Below are 18,957 nucleotides of genomic sequence, written 5' to 3'. Positions count from 1 at the left end.
AATGATACAGAAATCCACTTCTGGGGCCCACTTGGTGTGTGCTTGGGCTGAGCATTGAACTTTACACGTGTAGAGGCTTCTCTTGGAGTTGAACGCCAGTTTGTAACCTATTTCTGGCGTTTAACTCAACTTTGTAACCTGTTTCTGGCGTTTAACTCCAGAATGCAGCATGGAACTGGCGTTGAACGCCAGTTTGTGTCTTCTAAACTTGAGCAAAGTATGGATTATTATATATTGCTGGAAAGCCCTGGATGTCTACTTTCCAAAGCAATTGAGAGCGTCCCATTTGAGGTTCTGTAGCCCCAGAAAATCCACTTTGAGTACAGGGAGGTCAGAATCCAACAGCATCTGCAGTCTTTCTTCAACCTCTGAATCTGATTTTTGCTCAGGTCCCTCAATTTCAGCCAGAAAATACCTGAAATCACAGAAAAACACACAAACTCATAGTAATATCTAGAAATGTGAATTTTAATTAAAAACTAATAAAAATATACTAAAAACTAATTAAATTATACTGAAAACTGTGTAAAAATAATGCCAAAAAGCGTATAAATTATCCGCTCATCACATATCATAATTATCTTTTTACAAATCATATCTTCTAGCATATGTTTTTTTCAAAAATTTTGAACCCACCCCCTCCTCTTTAAATTCACATTCGGCACCCCCTCTCCTCCACAATTCGAAGTTGTCTCTCCTTCTATTCCTCTCCTTTCCTTTCTTTTGCTTGAGGACAAGCAAACCTCTATGTTTGGTGTGCTTTTTGGGATCACTGAGCTAAGGCTCACTAAGATCATGGCTCCTAAAGGAAAACAAACCACTTCAAGAGGCAAGAAAGAGAATATTCCAAAACCACTTTGGAATCAAGAGAGGTTCTTAACCAAAGAACATGCAGATCATTACTACAAAATAATGGGTCTAAGATCAGTGATCCCGGAAGTTAAATTTGATCTGAAAGAAAACGAATATCCAGAGATCTAAGAGCAGATTCGAAACAGAGGCTGGGAAATTCTGGCTAATCCTGAGACAAAGGTGGGTAGAAACATGGTTCAGGAATTCTACGCAAATCTGTGGCAAACACATAAGCATAGATTAACTAGAGCCGCTTTCTATACCTTTCGAACCTTGGTCAAAGGGAAGATTATGTACTTCAACTAGGATAAAATAAGAGAGGTCTTCAAGCTGCCTCAACTACAAGATGATCCAGAATCCTTTAATAGGAGAATGGTGAGATTTGATAAGCGCTTAGACCAAGTTCTAGAGGACATATGCATCCCTGGAACCAAGTGGATAACCAATACAAAAAGGTGTCCCAAGTCAACTCAAGAGAGGAGATCTCAAACCAATTGCTAGGGGCTGGCTGGACTTCATTGGGTGTTCTATACTGTCCACCAGCAACCGCTCTGAAGTCACTGTCAAAAGAGCAGTGATGATCCACTGCATTATGCTGGGAAACGAAGTGGAGATCCATCATATGATTTCTTGTGAGCTCTACACAATTGCAAACAAGAACTCCACTAATGCCAAATTAGCTTACCCAAACCTAATATCTCTGCTATGTAAAGATGCTGGGGTGAAGATGCGAGTGGATGAGTATATCGCAGTCGAGCAAGCAATCACCAAAAAGATAATGGAAGGACAACAAGTGTAGGATAACTCCATCAAAAGGAGGGCACAAGAGTTCCTCCCAGAAATCCCTCAAATTGACTACTGGACCCGCCTAGAAGCATCTGTCACCAAGTTACAAGAAGCTATGGATCAACTGAAGGAAGAACAGCAGGTTCAAAATAACATGCTCTGCAAACAGCTGAAGGAACAAGAGGAGCAGGGGCGTGAGCTACAGGAGCTGAAGCGCCAGAAGCTCTCTCTTGAAGGGCCAAGCACCTCACAGACTAAAGAAGCATCCATCTCCCAAAATAAAGGTTGTTGAGTCCTAATCTTAGTCTTAACTCTGTGAAAACTTTACTATTAGAAATCTGACTTAGAATTTATATGAGTAGTAGTAATTAGTATCTTTATTTTTATTTTTATTCCCCAAATAAGTTATTATTTATCTTTCTTATCATCATTGAACATGAATAAAATAGCAGATTTTTAGAATAAGAAGGCAATTTTATTTTCGAGTTCTTAATAAGAAAAATTCAAATTATTTATATGTGGTGGCAATACTTTTTGTTTTCTGAATGAATGCTTGAATAGTGCATATGTCTTTCGAATTTGTTGTTTATGAATGTTAAAATTGTTGGCTCTTGAAGAATGATGAAAAAGAGTAATGAAAAAAGGGATCCAAGGCTTTGAGCATTAATGGATAGGAGGGCCCAAAGGAATAAAATCCTGGCCTAAGCGGCTAAACCAAGCTGTCCCTAACCATGTGCTTGTGGCGTAAAGGTGTCAAGTGAAAAGCTTGAGAGTGAGCGGTTAAAGTCGTGATCCAAAGCAAAAAGAGTGTGCTTAAGAACCCTAGACACCTCTAATTGGGGATTTTAGCAAAGCTAAGTCACAATCTGAAAAAGTTCACCCAGTTATGTGTCTGTGGCATTTACGTATCCGGTGGTAATACTGGAAAGCAAAGTGCTTAGGGCCACGGCCAAGACTCATAAAGTAGCTGTGTTCAAGAATCAACATACTAAACTAGGAGAATCACTAACACTATCTGAATAATGAGTTCCAATAGATGCCAATCATTCTGAACTTCAAAGGATAAATGGAGGTGCCAAAACTGTTCGGAAGCAAAAAGCCACTAGCCCCGCTCATCTAATGAGAATTTGAGCTTCATATAAAACTCTGAGATGTTATTGCCTCTTGATTTTCTTTCTATCCTATTTTATTTATCTAGTTGCTTGAGGACAAGCAACAATTTAAGTTTGGTATTGTGATGAGCGGATATTTTATACGCTTTGGGGGTATTTTCATATAGTTTTTAGTAGGATCTAGCTACTTTTTAGTGTATTTTTATTAGTTTTATGCAAAAATTACATTTCTGGACTTTACTATGAGTTTGTGTGTTTTTCTTTGATTTCAGGAATTTTCTGGCTAAAATTGAGGGACCTGAGCAAAAATCTGATTCAGAGGCTAAAAATGGACTGCAGATGTTGTTGGATTCTGACCTCCCTGCACTCGAAATAGATTTTTTGGATCTACAGAAGCCCAATTGGCATGCTCTCAATTGCGTTTGAAGGTAGACATCCAGGGCTTTCCAGCAATATATAATAGTCCATACTTTGCCCAAGTTTTGATGACGCAAATTGGCATTTAACGCCAAGTCTTTACCCTATTCTGGCATTAAACGCCAGAAACAGGTTGCAAACCAGAGTTAAACGCCAGAAACAGGCTACAACCTGGCATTTAACTCCAAAAAAGGTCTCTACACATGGAAGCTTCAATGCTAAGCCTAAGCACAAACCAAGTGGGCCCCGGTAGTGGATTTCTGCATTATCTATCTTAGTCGATCTACTCAATTTCTGTAAACTTAGGTCACTAGCTTAGTATAAAAACTACTTTTAGAGATTTATTTGGGATCTCATGACATTTTCACGTTTTACATTGTATCTCTATGGCATGAGTCTCTAAACTCCTTGATTGGGGGTGAGGAGCTCTGCTCTGTCTCGATGAATTAATGCAATTACTTCTATTTTCTATTCAACACGCTCGTTTCCGTTCTAAGATATTCACTCGTACTGAACCATGAAGAATGTGATGATCCGTAACACTCATCATCATTCTCAACCTATGAACGCGTGCCTGACAACCACTTACGTTCTATCTGTAAAAGCTTGAGTGAATATCTCTTGGGTTCCTAGTTTAGGAGTTTGATTCCTCTCCTGACAACAGAGCGTTCAAATCCATGAATCCAGAATCTTCATGGTAAAAGCTAGAATCAATGGGCAGCATTCTTGAGATCCGGAACGTCTAAACCTTGTCTGTGGTATTCTAAGTAGGATCTGGAAAGGGATGACTGTGACGAGCTTCAAACTCACAAGTATTGGGCGTAGTGACAGACGCAAAAGGATTAATGGATCTTATTCCAACACGAGTGGGAACCGACAGATGATTAGCCATGTACATGTACCTTTTTCACTGAGAGGACGAATGGTAGCCATTGACAACGGTGATCCACCAACATGCAGCTTGCCATGGAAGGAGCCTTGCGTGTGTGAAGAAGATGGAAGGAAAGCAGAGGTTCAGAAGACAAAGCATCTCCAAAACCTCAATCTGTTCTCCATTACTGCATAACAAGTATTGTTTATTTTTTGTTAATTACTCTTCATAAAACTAACCATTTTTATTATTAATTTCTTGACTAAGAATTACAAAATAACCATAGCTTGCTTCATGCCGACAATCTCCGTGGGATCAACCCTTACTCACGTAAGGTATTACTTGGACAACCCAGAGCACTTGCTGGTTAGTGGTACGAGTTGTGAAAAGTGTGATTTACAATTCGTGCACCAGAGGTACCCACCGGAGAACCATTCCATATTCCGGTGTGACCTAATTGATAATAACATTGTTGCCGAAGTGCATTATGCAAATCTAGATGAGAAGAGCATGAATGAAGAACCAAGTGAAGAGAACACCTCACCCGATCCGGATCCACCGGAAGTTCAAACGTCAAGTCAAGAGCAAAATGTAGAATTAAAGCCACTACCGCCCCACCTCAAGTACGCCTACCTTGATGAAGCCCACAAGTTCCCGGTGACTGTTGCAAGGGAACTCACTCCTCAACAAGAAGAGAAGTTGCTTCATGTTTTGAGGAGGAACAAAAGGGCTATAGGGTGGAGCTTGGCGGATCTGGTGGGCATAAGTCCCCAAGTGTGCGAGAACCGAATATTCCTAGAGGAAGGAGGATAAGTCCCTGGTGCATGAAATTGGAAATCATAATTCTTCACAAATTCGCACAACTAACCAGCAAGTGCACTGGGTCGTCCAAGTAATACCTTACGTGAGTAAGGGTCGATCCCACGGAGATTGTTGGCTTGAAGCAAGCTATGGTTATCTCGTAACTCTTAGTCAGGATATAATATCAATAATAATTCTTAATTTGAATTGTAAAAAGTAAGAAGGGCAGAACACAAATTATACTTGTATGCAGTAATGGAGAATATGTTGGAGTTTTGGAGATGCTTTGTCTTCTGAAATTCTGCCTTCCTCTGTTTCCTGATTCACGCACGCACGTCCTCCTATGGCAAGCTGTGTGTTGGTGGATCACCGTTGTCAATGGCTACCATCCATCCTTCGAGTGAAAAAGGTCCAGGTGCGCTGTCACCGCACGGCTAATCATCTGCAGGTTCTCAATCGTACCGGAATGGGATTTACTATCCTTTTGCATCTGTCACTACACCCAGCACTCGCGAGTTTGAAGCTCGTCATAGTCATTCAATCATTGAATCCTACTTGGAATACCACAGACAAGGTTTAGACTTTCCGGATTCTCTTAAATGCTGCCATCAATCTAGCTTATACCACGAAGATTCTGATTAAGAGATCCAAGAGATTTTCATTCATTATACGGTGAACGGAACTGGTTGTCAGGCATGCGTTCATGGGGGAATGATGATGATTGTCACGTTCATCACATTCATATTGAAGTGCGAATGGATATCTTAGATTGGAACACGCATGTTTGAATGGAAAACAGAAATACTTGCATTAATTCTTCGAGACACAGCAGAGCTCGTCACCCCCAACAATGAAGTTTAGAGGCTCATGCTGTCAAAGAGTACAAAATTCAGATCTAAAATGTCATGAGATACAAAATAAGTCTCTAAAAGTTGTTTAAAAACTAAACTAGTAACCTAGGTTTACAGAAAATGAGTAAACTATGATAGATAGTGCAGAAATCCACTTCTGGGACCCACTTGGTGTGTGCTGGGGCTGAGACTAAGGCTTCTGACGTGCCTGGGCTGTTTTGGGCGTTCAACGCCAGGCTGTAACCTGTTTCTGGCATTGAACTCCAACTTGTAACGTGTTTCTGGCGCTGGACGCCAGACTGCAACATGGAACTGGCGTTGAACGTCAGTTTACGTCGTCTATCATTGAGCAAAGTATGGACTATTATATATTGCTGGAAAGCCCTGGATGTCTACTTTCCAAAGCAATTCGAAGCACGTCAATTGGATTCTTGTAGCTCCAGAAATTCCATTCCGAGTGCAGAGAGGTTAGGATCCAACAGCATCAGCAGTCCTTTTTCAGCCTGAATCAGATTTTTGCTCAGCTCCCTCAATTTCAGCCAGAAAATACCTGAAATTACAGAAAAACACACAAACTCATAGTAAAGTCTAGAAATATGAATTTTGCCTAGAAACTAATGAAAATAAACTAAAAGCTAACTAAAACATACTAAAAACTATATGAAATTAACCCCAAAAAGCGTATAAAATATCCGCTCATCACAACACCAAACTTAAACTGTTGCTTGTCCTCAAGCAACTAGATAAATAAAATAGAATACAAATGAGTCAAGAAACAATAATATCTCAGAGTTTTTGAGTGAAGCTCAGATTCTAATTAAATGAGCGGGGCTAGTAGCTTTTTGCTTCCGAATAGTTTTGCCATCTCACTTCATCCATTGAAGCTCAGAATGATTGGCATCTATAGGAACTTAAAATTCAGATAGTGTTATTGATTCTCCAAGTTCAGTATGTTGATTCTTGAACACAGCTACTTTTATGAGTCTTGGCCGTGGTCCTAAGCACTTTGTTTTCCAGTATTACCACCGGATACATAAATGCCACAGACACATAATTGGGTGAACCTTTTCAGATTGTGACTCAGCTTTGCTAAAGCCCCCAATTAGAGGTGTCCAGGGTTCTTAAGCACACTCTTCTCTTTGCTTTGGACCTTGACTTTAACCGCTCAGTCTCAAGTTTTCACTTGACATCTTCACGCCACAAGTACATGGTTAGGGACAGCTTGGTTTAGCCGCTTAGACTCGGATTTGATTTCCTTAGGCCCTCCTATCCACTGATGCTCAAAGCCTTGGATCCTTTTTATTACCCTTGCCTTTTGGTCTTAAGGGTTATTGGCTTTTTCTGCTTGCTTTTTTTTTTTGCAAGCTTTGTATTCACTACTTTTTCTTGCTTCAAGAATCATTTTTATGATTTTTCAGATTACCAATAACATGTCTCATGTTTATCATTCTTTCAAGAGCTAATATATTTAACATTCAAGAACATCAAATTCCAAAGACATATGCACTGTTCAAGCATTCATTCAAAAGGCAGAAAGCATTGCCACCACATGTAAACAATTAGAATTTGTTTTATTAAAAACCCGAAAATTATTGCCTCCTTGTTCTAAAAAAAATCTTCTATTTTATTCATGTTTAATGATGATGAGAAAAATAAATTATAGCTTAATTGGGATAAAATCAAAATATAAATACTAATTGCCATTATATGACTCCTAAGGTGAAACTCAAATAATAGAAAAAAAGTTATCACAGGGTTAAGGTTAAGATTAGAACTCAACAACCTTGACTTTGGGAAGCGGATGCCTCTTTAGTCTGTGGGGTGCTTGGCCCTTCAAGAGATAGTTTCTGACGCTTTAGTTCTCTTAATTCACGCCCTTGCACCTCTTGTTCTCTGAGCAGTTTGCAAAGCATGCTGTTTTGATTTTGCTGTTCTTCCTTCAATTGGTCCATGGTTTCTTTCAACTTAGTGACAGATGCCTCAAGATGCTCCCAGTATTCAAATTGAGGGAGTTCTGGTAGGAATTCTTGCGCCCTCCTCTTGATGGGGTCATCCTGCATTTGTTGTTTTTCCATTGTGATTTTAGTGATTGGTTGCTCCACTGAGATATACTCTGTTATTTCCATCTTTACTCCAGCATCTTTGCAGAGCATAGAGATTGGGCTTGGATAAGCCAACCTGGCATCCTTGGAGTTCTTGTTGGCAAGTATGTAGAATTCAGATGGGATCAGTTGATGAACTTCTACTTCTTTTCCCAACATAATGCAATGGATCATCATTGCTCTTCTAATATTGACTTCAGAACGGTTGCTGGTGGGCAATATAGAACGCCCAATGAAGTCCAGCCATCCTCTGGAAACTGGTTTGAGATCTTCTCTCTTGAGTTGACTTGGGGCACCCTTCGTGCTAGTGGTCCACCTGGCTCCAGGGATGCATATATCCTCTAGAATCTTATCCAGGCCCTTGTTTGTTCTCATCATTCTCCTATTGAAGGAGTCTGGGTCATCTTTTAGCTGAGGTAGCTTAAAGATCTCCCTGATTTTATCAGGGTGGATGTGAACAATCTTTCCTCTGACCATAGTCCTGTAGTCATAGAGGGCAGCTCCAGATATTCTCTGCCTGTCTGTTTGCCACAGATTAGCGTAGAATTCTTGAACCATATTCCTTCCCACTTTCGTTTTAGGATTAGCTAGGACTTCCCAGTTTCTGTTTCGAATCTGCTCTTGGATCTCTGGATATTCATCTTCTTTCAGATCGTACTTGACTTCCGGGATCACAGATCTTAGACCCATTATTTTGTAGTAATGGTCTGAATGTTCTTTGGTTAAGAACCTCCCTTGATTCCAAAGTGGTTTTGGAATACTCTTTTTCTTGCCTCTTGGAGTGGGTTATTTTCCTTTAGGAGCCATGATCTTAGTGGGTATGGTTTAGTGATCACGGATAAACACACCAAAATTAGAGGATTGTTTGTCCTCAAGCAAAAGAAAAGAAAGGAGAGGGATAGAAGGAGAGCTAGTGTTGAATGGTGGATGAGAGGAAGGAAGCCGAATGTGTTTTTAAAAGGGAGGGGGGTGGGTTTTCGAAAATAGGGAGAAAGATAAGATAGAAGATATGATTTAAAAAGAGATAAGTATGATAAGAAAAGATATAATTTAAAATTGAAAAGATATGAAAGTTATTTGAAAAAGATAAATTTGGATTTTTTTGAAAAATATAATATAGAGATTTGAAAAAGATATTGATTAGTTGAAAAGATTTTTGAATGAAAAGAGATAGATTTGTTTTGAAAATTTTGAAAAAGAGTTGAATTGGATAAAAAAAAGGATTTGTGCTTATGGATTAAGATACATTTGATATTTTAAAGTGGGGTTTTTAGAAATTAGGGATTTTAGAAATCAGGGTTTGTAACATGTTTATGCAAGAAATCATGAATTGAAACATGAAAATTAAGATTAAAATGAAAAATATGAAGAAAAAACGAATTTACCTCCTCCCCACCATCTTGGCGTTTGAACGCCCAAACGCTGCATGTTTTGGGCGTTCAACGCCCAATTGCTGTTTCTCCTGGGCGTTCAATGCCCAGCTGTTGCTTCTTTCTGGCGTTGAATGCCAGGAACTCCTTTGTCACTGGGCATTTTTCTAAACGCCCAGGACGCTGTAAATCTGGCATTAAACGCCCAGATGACTATCCTTACTAGCGTTCAACGCCCAGTGGATGCTTTTTTTGGGCGTTGAATGCCCAAAACAGACTTTTACTGGCGTTTTCTTGCCAGTGAGCTCTTTTTCTCTATTTTGTGTGCAGAATCCTTCTGTAACCCTGTAAACTTATACAATTGAATCTTTACCTTAGTATCAATGAACTTTATATAAACAAATAAAATCAAGAATAGGGCAAAATGCTTAGAAGAAGTGATGCCCCATGGCTGGGTTGCCTCCCAGCAAGCGCTTCTTTATTGTCTTTAGCTGGACCTTGCTGAGTTTTTAATCTAGCCTCAGCCTTGAGCACTCTTGCTCAACATTTCCTTCAAGATAGTGCTTGATTCTCTATCCATTAACAATGAACTTCTTATCAGAATCAATATCTTGAAGCTCCACATAACCATATGGTGATACACTTGTAATCACATATGGTCCTCTCCACCGGGACTTCAGTTTCCCGGGAAATAGCCTGAGCCTAGAGTTAAACAACAGAACCTTTTGTCCTGGTTCAAAGATTCTAGATGACAGCTTTCTGTCATGCCACCTTTTTTATTTCTCTTTGTAAAGCTTGGCATTTTCGAAAGCAGTGAATCTGAATTCCTCTAGCTCATTCAGCTGGAGCAATCTTTTCTCTCCAGCTAATTTAGCATCAAAGTTAAGGAATCTGGTTGCCCAGTAGGCCTTATGTTCCAGTTCCACGGGCAGGTGACAAGCCTTACCATACACAAGTTGGTAAGGAGAGGTCCCTATGGGAGTCTTGAATGCTGTTCTGTAAGCCCACAGAGCATCATCCAAGCTTCGTGCCCAATCCTTTCTACGGGTACTTACAGTCCGTTCCAGGATTCTTTTTAGTTCTCTGTTAGAGACTTCAGCTTGCCCATTTGTCTGTGGATGATATGGAGTTGCCACCTTATGGCGAATCCCATACCGGACCATGGCAGAGTAAAGCTGTTTGATGTAGAAGTGAGTGCCCCCATCACTGATTAGTACCCTAGGGACACCAAATCTGCTTAATATGTGTTTTTGGAGGAACTTTAGTACTATTTTAGTATCATTGGTGGGTGTGGCAATGGCCTCTACCCATTTTGATACATAGTCAACTGCCACCAGAATATAAGTGTTTGAGTATGATGGTGGGAAAGGCCCCATAAAATCAATTCCCCATACATCAAACAACTCAATCTCCAAGATTCCTTGTTGAGGCATGGCATAACTATGAGGCAAATTACCAGCTCTCTGGCAACTGTCACAGTTACGTACAAACTCTCGGGAATCTCTATAGAGTGTAGGCCAGTAGAAACCACATTGGAGGACCTTGGTGGCTGTTCGCTCACCTCTGAAATGGCCTCCATATTGTGATCCATGGCAATGCCATAGGATCCTCTGCACTTCTTCTCTAGGCACACACCTACGGATTATTCCGTCTGCACATCTCTTAAAGAGATAGGGTTCATCCCACAAGTAGTACTTTGCATCAGTAATTAATTTTTTCTTTTGTTGCCTACTGTACTCCTTGGGAATGAACCTTGCAGCTTTGTAGTTTGCAATGCCTGCAAACCATGGTAATTCCTGAATGGTGAACAAATGCTCATCCGGAAAGGTTTTAGAGATCTCAATAGAGGGGGAGGACGCCCCTTCCACTGGTTCTATCCGGGACAGATGGTCAGCCACTTGGTTTTCTATCCCTTTTCTGTCTCTTATTTCTATATCAAACTCTTGCAGAAGTAACACCCATCTTATGAGTCTGGGTTTTGAATCCTGCTTTGTGAGTAGATATTTAAGAGCAGCATGATCTATGTACACAATCACTTTTGATCCTACTAAGTATGATCTAAACTTGTCAATGGCATAAACCACTGCAAGCAATTCTTTTTCTGTGGTTGTGTAATTTTTCTGGGCATAATTCAAAACACGGCTAGCATATTAAATGACATGCAGAAGCTTGTCATGCCTCTGCCCCAGTACTGCACCAATGGCGTGATCACTGGCATCACACATTAATTTGAACGGTAATGTCCAGTCTGGTGCAGAGATAACTAGTGCTGTGACCAGCTTAGCTTTCAGAGTTTCAAACACCTGCAGACACTCTGTGTCAAACACAAATGGCGTGTCAGCAGCTAGCAGGTTGCTTAGAGGTTTTGCAATTTTTGAAAAATCCTTTATAAACCTCCTATAGAATCCTGCATGCCCCAGAAAGCTTCTGATTGCCTTAACATTGGCAGGTGGTGGTAATTTTTCAATTACGTATATTTTAGCTTGATCAACCTCTATTCCCTTGTTTGAAATTTTATGCCTAAGGACAATCCCTTCAGTCACCATAAAGTGACAATTTTCCCAGTTTAAAACCAGGTTGGTCTCTTGGCATCTTTTCAAAACCAGTGTCAGGTGATCAAGACAGGAGCTGAATGAGTCTCCATATACTCAGAAGTCATCCATGAAGACTTCCAGAAATTTTTCCACCGTATCAGAGAAAATAGAGAGCATGCATCTCTGAAAGGTTGCAGGCGCATTACACAGCCCAAAAGGCATCCTTCTGTAAGCAAATACTCCAGATGGACATGTGAATGCTATTTTCTCTTTATCCTGGGGATCTACTGCAATTTGGTTGTAGCCTAAATAGCCATCCAAAAAGCAGTAATAATTATGACCTGCTAGTCTTTCTAGCATCTGGTCTATGAATGGTAAAGGAAAATGATCCTTTCTGGTGGCTGTATTGAGCCTTCTGTAATCAATACACATGCGCCACCCTGTAACTGTTCTTGTAGGAACCAGTTCATTTTTTTCATTATGAACCACTGTCATGCCTCCCTTTTTAGGGACAACTTGAACAGGACTCACCCAGGGGCTATCTGAAATAGGATAAATAATCCCAGCCTCCAGTAATTTAGTGACCTCTTTCTGCACCACTTCCTTCATGGTTGGATTTAGCCGCCTCTGTGGTTGAACCACTGGCTTAGCATCGTCCTCCAATAAGATCTTGTGCATGCATCTAGCTGGGCTTATGCCCTTAAGGTCACTTATGGACCACCCAAGAGCTGTCTTGTGTGTCCTTAGCACTTGAATTAGTGCTTCCTCTCCCTGTGGATTTAAAGCAGAGCTTATGATCACTGGAAAAGTATCACCTTCTCCCAGAAATGCATATTACAGGGATGGTGGTAATGGTTTAAGCTCGGGTTTAGGAGTTTTTTCCTCTTCCTAAGGAAATTTCAGAGACTCTTTCAATTCCTCTGAATCCTCTAGATCATGTGGAACATCTTTAAAGATGTTTTCCAACACTCTCAGCCATGTTGATCTCTTCTACCAAAGAGTCAATAAGATCAACTTTCATGCAGTCTTTTGGTGTGTTTGGATACTGCATGGCATTGACAGCATTCAACTTAAACTCATCTTCATTGACTCTCAGGGTGACATCCCCCTTTTGGACATCAATGAGAGTTCGTCCAGTTGCTAGGAAAGGTCTTCCTAGAATGAGAGTAGCACTCTTGTGCTCCTCCATCTCCAACACTACGAAGTCAGTGGGAAAGGCGAATGGCCAAACCCTGACAATCATGTCCTCAATCACGCCTAATGGGTATTTAATGGAGCCATCAGCAAGTTGGAGACATATCCAGGTTGGTTTAACTTCTTTAGTTAAGCCAAGCTTTCTGATAGTGGATGCAGGTATTAGGTTGATGCTTGCCCCAAGATCGCATAAAACTGTCCTGGTGCAATTTCCCTCTAATGTGCATGGTATTAGAAAGCTTCCAGGATCTTTAAGCTTTTCAGGAAAGCTTTTCAGAATGACTGCACTGCATTCTTCAGTGAGGAGAACTCTTTTAGTTTCTCTCCAATCCTTCTTATGACTTAAGATCTCTTTCATGAACTTGGCATAAGAAGGTATTTGCTCAAGTGCCTCTACAAACAGAATCTTAATTTCAAGAGTCCTGAGATAATCTGCAAAGCGAGCAAATTGCTTATCCTACTCCTCTTGGCGGAGTTTTTGAGGATAAGGTATCTTGGCTTTATATTCCTCAACCTTGGTTGCTGTAGGTTTATTTCCTACAGAAATAGTTGAAGAAGCCTTTTTTAGAGGGGTTGTCATCAGTACTTGTGTGTGTCTGATCCCTCTCTGGCATTTGAGTGCCAGAGTTAGAAGCTGGAGTGACGTTAGACGCCAATTCCTCATCTGTTCCTGGCGTCTGAATGCCAGAACTGTGCTTCCTTTGGGCGTTCAACGCCAGTTCCTTGCTTGTTTCTGGCGTTGAACGCCAGTCCTGAGCATGGTCTGGGCGTTCAGCGCCAGCCTTCCACCCAATTTCTGGTGTTTTAACGCCAGAATTATTTTTTCCTGGGCTCTTACTATCCTCAGATGGATTTTGGGTGGTTTGCTCATTCCTTGGCTTCCTGCTGCCTTGAGGTGGGGTATTTAATGTTTTCCCACTTCTTAATTGAACTGCTTGGCATTTTTCTGTTATTTGTTTTGACAGCTGCTGTTTTGTTTGTTTTAGAAAGTCCAATTGCTGATTGAATTCAGCAGCTTGTTCTACATGAATGAGTTCAGCAGTTACTGTTTTAACCTCTTCTTTCATGGAAGGGTCACTGCTTAGGTACAGATGCTGATTTCTGGCAACTATATCAATGAGCTCTTGAGCTTCTTCAATTGTCTTTCTCATGTGGATAGATCCACCAGCTAAGTAATCTAGAGAGATCTGAGCTCTTTCTGTAAGCCCATAATAGAAGATGTCTAACTGAACCCACTCTGAAAACATTTCAGAGGGCATTTTCGTAGCATCTCTCTGTATCTCTCCCAGGCATCATAAAGAGATTCATTATCTCCTTGTTTAAAGCCTTAGATGTCCAGCCTTAGCTGTGTCATCCGTTTTGGAGGAAAGTATTGATTCAGGAATTTTTCTGTCAGCTGTTTTCATGTCCTTATGCTAGCCTTAGGTTGGTTATTTAACCACCTCTTGGCTTGGTCTTTTACAGCAAATGGAAATAGTAATAATCTGTAGACATCCTGATCTACTTCTTTATCATGTACTATGTCAGCAATTTGTAAAAACTGTGCCAGAAACTCTATAGGTTCTTCCTGTGGAAGACCGGAATACTGGCAGCTTTGCTGCACCATGATAATGAGCTGAGGATTCAACTCAAGGCTACTGACTCCAATGGAGGGTATGCAGATACTACTCCCATATGAAGCAGTAGAGGGGTTAGCATATGACCCCAGAGTCCTTCTGGACTGTTCATTTCCACTTAGATCCATGATGGAGAAAGGGAGATGATAAAAAAATTATTTTCATTTATTTATTTCGAAAATAAAATAAATAAAAAATGGGTGAAGATTTTCGAAAAAATGAGGAGAGAGAAAGTGGTTAAGAAGTTTTGAAAAGGATATGATGATTTCTGAAAAAGGTTTTAAATTTTGAAATAAAAATCTGAATTTTAAAGGTAAATTTCGAAAATTTGCTTTAAAATAGAGAGAAAAGATATTTTTGAATTTAAAAAGGAGAGAGGAAAACAATAAGATAGCACAAGATTTAAAATTTTTAGATCTAATGCTCCTTGTTTTCGAAAATTTTGGAGGGAAAACACCAAGGAACACCAAACTTAAAAATTTTAAGATCAAGACACAAGGAAAACTCAAGAACACTTTGAAGATTCACAAGAACACAAGAACATGAAGAAAGAATACCAAGCTTAAAATTTTTAGAAAACCAAAATAAGATTTTTCGAAAACCAAAGAAAAATCAACAAGAAAACACCAAACTTAAAGTTTGGCACAAGATTTAATGTAAAAATTATTTTTGAAAAATAATTTTAAAAAGTAGATACCCAATTTACCAAGAACACAGACCAACGCTCTAGCCAAATGGGCAGTAAATGTAACACTTGTTTTGAAAAATATTTTTAATAACTAAGAAAAAATATTATTTTTATTTTTATTTTTATAATTTTTTTTTGAAAAGAATATAAAAGACTCTGACCCAAAAGACAAAATTTTCCTAATCTAAGCAACAGGATTCACCGTCAGTTGTTCAAACTCAAACAATCCCCGGCAACGGCGCCAAAAACTTGGTGCACGAAATTGGAAATCACAATTCTTCACAAATTCGCACAACTAACCAGCAAGTGCACTGGGTCGTCCAAGTAATACCTTACGTGAGTAAGGGTCGATCCCACGGAGATTGTTGGCTTGAAGCAAGCTATGGTTATCTCGTAACTCTTAGTCAGGATATAATATCAATAATAATGCTTAATTTGAATTGTAAAAAGTAAGAAGGGCAGAACACAAATTATACTTGTATGCAGTAATGGAAAATATGTTGGAGTTTTGGAGATGCTTTGTCTTCTGAAATTTTGCCTTCCTCGATTTCCTGATTCACGCACGCACGTCCTCCTATGGCAAGCTGTGTGTTGGTGGATCACCGTTGTCAAAGGCTACCATCCATCCTTCCAGTGAAAAAGGTCCAGGTGCGCTGTCACCGCACGGCTAATCATCTGCAGGTTCTCAATCGTATCGGAATGGGATTTACTATCCTTTTGCGTCTGTCACTACGCCCAGCACTCGCGAGTTTGAAGCTCGTCACAGTCATTCAGTCATTGAATCCTACTTGGAATACCACAGACAAGGTTTAGACTTTCCGGATTCTTTTAAATGCTGCCATCAATCTAGCTTATACCACAAAGATTCTGATTAAGAGATCAAAGAGATTTTCATTCATTCTACGGTGAACGGAAGTGGTTGTCAGGCACGCGTTCGTGGGGGAATGATGATGATTGTCACGTTCATCACATTCATATTGAAGTGCGAATGGATATCTTAGATAGGAACACGCATGTTTGAATGGAAAACAGAAATACTTGCATTAATTCATCGAGACACAGCAGAGCTCCTCACCCCCAACAATGGAGTTTAGAGGCTCATGCTGTCAAAGAGTCAAAATTCAAATCTAAAATGTCATGAGATACAAAATAAGTCTCTAAAAGTTGTTTAAATACTAAACTAGTAACCTAGGTTTACAGAAAATGAGTAAACTATGATAGATAGTGCAGAAATCCACTTCTGGGGTCCACTTGGTGTGTGCTGGGGCTGAGACTAAAGCTTCTCACGTGCCTGGGCTGTTTTGGACGTTCAACGCCAGGCTGTAACTTGTTTCTGGCGTTGAACTCCAACTTGTAACATGTTTCTGGCGCTGGACGCCAGACTGTAACATGGAACTGGCGTTGAACGCCAGTTTACGTTGTCTATCCTTGAGCAAAGTATGGACTATTATATATTTCTGGAAAGCCTTGGATGTCTACTTTCCAACGCAATTGGAAGCGCGTCAATTGGATTTCTGTAGCTCCAGAAATTCCATTCCGAGTGCAGAGAGGTCAGGATCCAACAACATCAGCAGTCCTTTTTCAGCCTGAATCAGATTTTTGCTCAGCTCCCTCAATTTCAGCCAGAAAATACCTGAAATTACAGAAAAACACACAAACTCATAGTAAAGTCCAGAAATATGAATTTTTCCTAGAAACTAATGAAAATAAACTAAAAACTAACTAAAACATACTAAAAACTATATGAAATTAACCCCAAAAAGCGTATAAAATATCCGCTCATCAGTCCCCAAGTGTGCGAGCACCGAATATTCCTAGGCAACTTCAAAGGCGTTGAATCCTATCAATCTAAAGGTTGTAAAGAAGGAGGCCACCGAACTATTAGAGGCGGACATCATTTACCCCATTTCGGAAAGTGAATGGGTGAGTCCCATCCAAGTTGAACCAAAGAAGTCCGGGGTGACCACAATCAAGAATGAAAGCAGGGAGCTTATAGCTACGAGGGTGTGATACTTATGGCGGGTGTGCATTGACTTCCGACGGTTGAACACGGCCACTATAAAGGATCATTTTCCACTACCGTTTATCGATCAAATGCTTGATCGATTATCTGGTAAATCTTATTACTGTTTTCTAGATGGCTATTTGGGGTATTTCCAAATACACATTGCTTTAGAAGATCAAGAAAAAATTACATTTAGTTGCCCCTTTGGAACTTATGCCTACAAGCATATGCCATTTGGCTTATGCAACGCACCAGCAACTTTCCAGAGGTGCATGATGAGCATATTTGCCGATCTTCTAGAGCAATGCATGGAGGTGTTCATGGATGACTTTAGCGTCTATGGGGACTCTTTTGATCATTGCTTAGATAACCTTGCAAAAGTGTTGGAGAGATGTACTAAATCAAATCTTGTCTTAAATTTGGAGAAGTGTCATTTTATGGTTAGCCAAGATATTGCTTTAGGACATATTGTCTCCAACGATGGTATTTTTGTAGATCCAGCAAAGATCAATGTTATATCTTGCTTGCCTTACCCCTCCTCCGAGTGGGAAGTCTGTTTGTTCCTTGGACATGTAGGTTTTTACTGGCAATTTATCAGGGACTTTAGTAAGGTAGCATTGTCTCTATCTCGATTGTTGTAAAAGGACGTTGAGTTTGACCTAAGTGAAGAGTGCATGGTGGCTTTTGACAAGCTTAAGGTGGCATTGACCCAAGCTCCCATCGTGAATGGGCCGGATTGGAGTCGGCCGTTCGAAATAATGTATGATGCTTTAAACTATGCGGTGGGAGCTGTGCTAGCATAGCGCGAGGGTAAGAATCCATACGTCATTGCCTATGCATCAAAAACATTGGATGGAGCCCAATCCAATTACACTACCACCGAGAAAGAGTTGTTGGCTATTGTTTTTACTTTGGATAAATTCCGAGCTTATCTATTTGGCTCCAAGGTGGTAGTGTACTCGGATCATGCGGTGTTAAAATATTTGTTGGCTAAAAAGGAATCCAAACCAAGGTTAATTAGATGGGTTTTGTTGTTGCAAGAATTTAACGTGGAAATCAAAGATAGGAGTGGTTCGCAAAATCTAGTGGCGGATCACTTGAGTCACCTTGAGCACACCAAAGGCGATTCCGCTCCTATTGCAAACAATCTCGGAAGTCATACCTTGGTATGCACCAATAGCCAATTACTTGGTGTCTTGCACCTTTCCTCCTAATCTCTCTAAGCATAAAAAGGATAAGCTAAAAAGCGAATCCAAATATTATGTATGGGATAACCCATAACTTTGGAGATGTGGTGCGGATCAAGTAATTTGGAGGTGCATTCCACAAACCGAATTTCAATCAATCTTGGAAACTTGCCACTCCTCCGAGGGAGGTGGTCATTATGGACCTCAAAGGACGGCAATAAAGATCCTAGATTGTGGATTTTGGTGGCCAACTCTTTTCAAGGACTCTTCTCTCTTTTGTAAATCTTGTTCTCAATGTCTTAGATTTGGTAATATCTCCAAGATGGATGAAATACCCCAACAAACCATGTTATTTTGTGAGATTTTTTATGTGTGGGGTATTGACTTCATGGGGCCATTCCCAAACTCTAATGGTTTTCTCTACATTCTACTTGTCATTGATTATGTGTCCAAATGGGTGGAAGCGATACCCACCCGGACCGACGATGCTAATGTAGTCCTTTCTTTTGTGAGAAATAACATAATTTGTCACTTTGGGTTATCACAAGCAATCTTGAGTGACCAAGGTTCA

Source organism: Arachis hypogaea, chromosome 17 (assembly GCF_003086295.3).
Source record: "Arachis hypogaea cultivar Tifrunner chromosome 17, arahy.Tifrunner.gnm2.J5K5, whole genome shotgun sequence".
Lineage (NCBI taxonomy): Eukaryota > Viridiplantae > Streptophyta > Magnoliopsida > Fabales > Fabaceae > Arachis > Arachis hypogaea.
The sequence above is the reverse complement of the archived record's forward strand: the minus strand, read 5'-3'. Positions refer to the sequence as shown.